This window comes from Sapajus apella, unplaced genomic scaffold (assembly GCF_009761245.1).
Source record: "Sapajus apella isolate SASKATOON/1434 unplaced genomic scaffold, GSC_monkey_1.0 scaffold12, whole genome shotgun sequence".
Taxonomy (NCBI): domain Eukaryota; kingdom Metazoa; phylum Chordata; class Mammalia; order Primates; family Cebidae; genus Sapajus; species Sapajus apella.
In genome coordinates, this window is record NW_022436952.1 from 12,566,384 (window position 1) to 12,569,536 (window position 3,153).

A 3,153-nucleotide genomic window follows, 5' to 3' on the forward strand; every position below is an offset into this window, starting at 1 on the left:
TAAATAAATTGGACTTCATGAAAATTAAAAACTCTTGTGTTTTAAAGGCCATCATCAAGAAAGTGAAAGGACAGCCAAACCATGGAGTGAGAGTATTTGCAAATAATAGATCTGATGAAGGATTTGTATCAAGAATATATACGGAATGCTTGCAACTCAACAATAAAAAAACAAATAAACTCAACAAAAATTAGACAAAAGATATCAATTAATATTTTGTCAAAGAAGATATGTAAATTGCCAATAAGCACATGAGAAGATGCTCACCATCATTAGCAGTTAGTAAAATGCAAATCATAACCACAATGAGAATCTACTTCAAACCCATTAGGATGACTATAATAAAAAAATATAGTAACAAGCATTTTCATGAATGCGGAGAAGTTGGAACCCTTATACTCAAGCTGATATAATGTAAAATGGTGCAACCACTTTGGAATTCAGTTTTGGCAGTTCCTCAAAATGTTAAACAGTTACCATATGACTCGGCAATTTCACTTCTAGGTATATGACCAAGATAAATGAAAACTTACATTCACACAAGAACTTGCATACCAATGTTCTTAACAGCATTATTCTTAATAGCTAAAAAGAGAAAACATTCAAATGTTCATCAACTGATAAGTGAACAAATAAAAACTGGTGTTACCAAGCCTTCTGGTATATCTCTGGAGGCAGGAAATGCCAGTGTGCAGCCAGTTGAGCCACTGCCCAGTGCTCATCAAGACAATAGTCATCTTGTAGGGCAGCTCTGGTTCTAGTGTCTGGCAGTGAAATTTAACAGCCACCATGTTGAGCAAAAGGACGAAGACCAAGGCCACCAAGAAGCACTCTCCAAGTATAATATTCAATGTGTTTGCCACATTTGGCTATTCACAGATTCAAGATTTCAAAGAGGCCTTTGACATTATTGATCAGAATAGAGATTCTTTCAACAAGAAAGATGTGCATGATATGTTTGCTTCTCTCTTCATCAGAATCCAAGTAATGTATACCAAGATGCTGTAATGAATGGGGTTCTGGGCTTATAAATTTCACCAGTGCCCTACTGTTTGGTGAGAAGTTAATGGCACAGATCCTGAAGATGTCATCAGCAATGCTTTAGTCTGCTTTTATAAAGAAGCAACAGGAACCATTCAGGAAGACTACCTGAGAGAACTGCTGACAACAACAGGAAGTGAATGAGCTCTACAGCGAAGTCCCTATTAACAAAAAAAGGACATTTTAATTACATTGAGTTCACATGCAGCCTTAAACATAGAGCGAAACACAAAGATGATTGAAAGAATATCAGCTTAAACCTCCAAATTATTGTATCTTATGCTATTTCCTGGATACTTTGCCCCATCATCATAGATGTTGTTGCATGTGCTTATTTTTATAGCTTTGCCTTTTAAAATATATTTCTTCCAGATCTTTTCCCCACTTAGCACTTGTATAATCAGACTATAAATGGGAATGAAGTTGCACATTGAATTGAAAAAAGATTACTAATAAAAATCAACATATATGAAAGCTCAGGAGACTATATCTGTATTTCTAATTTTACTGGATTGTTGCATTTTATGTAATAAAAATGCAATTTTAAAATGTGTAAAATATTAAATATAAAATTAGTATAGTCATACAATGGAATATTGTTTGGCAATAAAAAGTAGTGATGTACTGATACATTTTCCATATAGATTAAACCGTGAAAACATTATACTAAGTGAAAGAACTCAGTCACAAAAGATCACATAATGCATGTTTTCTTGTATATTAAATGTCTAGGAAAGGATAATTTATAGGCACAGAAAATAGGCTTATGATTGCCTACGTCTCAAGAAAGAAGTGAATGGGGAGTGATTCCTAATGGATATGAGCTTTCTTCTTGGAGTGAGGAAAATGTTCTATTAATTATTGTGGTGATGGTCACGAACTCTGTGACTACACTAAAACCATTGAATTATATACTTTAAATAGGTTAATTATATGATATGTGAATTATAGCTCAATAAAGCAGTTAAAATACATATAAAGAGAAACTGACAAAGCAATTGCCACTATAGAAGCCTTTAATACTCCTGTCGTATGGGACAAAAAATAAAGAAGGACATAGAAACTCTGACTTGCATCATTAATATCATTGTTTAATTTATTAGATACATAGCAATCTCTGTACCCTACAAATGTGGAAAACACAGTCTTCCAAATGTCCCTGGAACATGTATTAAAATTAGCACATACAAGAACAAGAAAAAGAAACTTCAAAGCATTTTGAAACAAACAAAAAAATCAAATGATTATATGCATAATGCAATAAATGTGAAAAAAAAACAAAATATTCAATCAAAAAATGAACTATGTGAACATAGAAAAGACTTTTTAAAGTAATAACTGGTTAAAAAAATAGAAATAAAGAAAGAAAAGAAATTTAACCTGATTTTGCAAAATGAATACAAAAACAATAGCAAAAGGAACAGTTTATGTCAAATAACATAAGATATGGACTATAATTGATGTTACTACTAAATAAGAAATAAAAATAAATTAAGCATTCAGCTCAATGATTTATAAAAACTAACATAAAATTAAAACAAAAAAAAAAAAAAAAAACACAAGAAAAAAGAACTAACAAAGAGAATGCAAACACCCAAATGTGGGAATATAGAAAGGAACATACCATTATGCAGGGCTCTATAATTTTTAATGTAGAAAAAGGAAATATAACATGTTCCAAATTTTTTGAAATAACAAGTGTTCCATGAAAGTGTAATTTATATGGCCTTCGGTATGCTCATTTTAACTTTATTTTTGTCTCTTTTATTAAAATATTTATTTGGGGACTACAAGCAGTGGCGATTGGAGGCTCCCATCAAAAAGATCCAAAACAGCATGCAAATCCTGCACTGACAACCAAGGTAACCAGGTTCTGTTAGGACTGACTAGGTGGCTAGCATGACCCACAGAGAAGAAGACAGAGCAGTGTGGTGCAGCAGCCCACCTGGGAGCCACATGGGACAGGGGGCCCTCACCCACAGCCAAGGGAGGCACTCAGTGAACATGCTACTCAGCCTGGGAAACAGTGCTTTTGCCCCGGATGTGTGTAACCCAAGGACTGGAAGATCTTACTCAGGAGCCCATGCCACATGGGCCTTGAATCTGAACCAC

The 3,153-nt window shown here is 33.7% G+C and overlaps 1 pseudogene; it reads left to right on the plus strand.

Annotated features, from left to right (window-relative positions):
• The first annotated feature begins 780 nt into the window (after nucleotides 1–780).
• On the plus strand, nucleotides 781–1,283 carry LOC116552640 (annotated as a pseudogene).
• The last annotated feature ends 1,870 nt before the right edge of the window (nucleotides 1,284–3,153 follow it).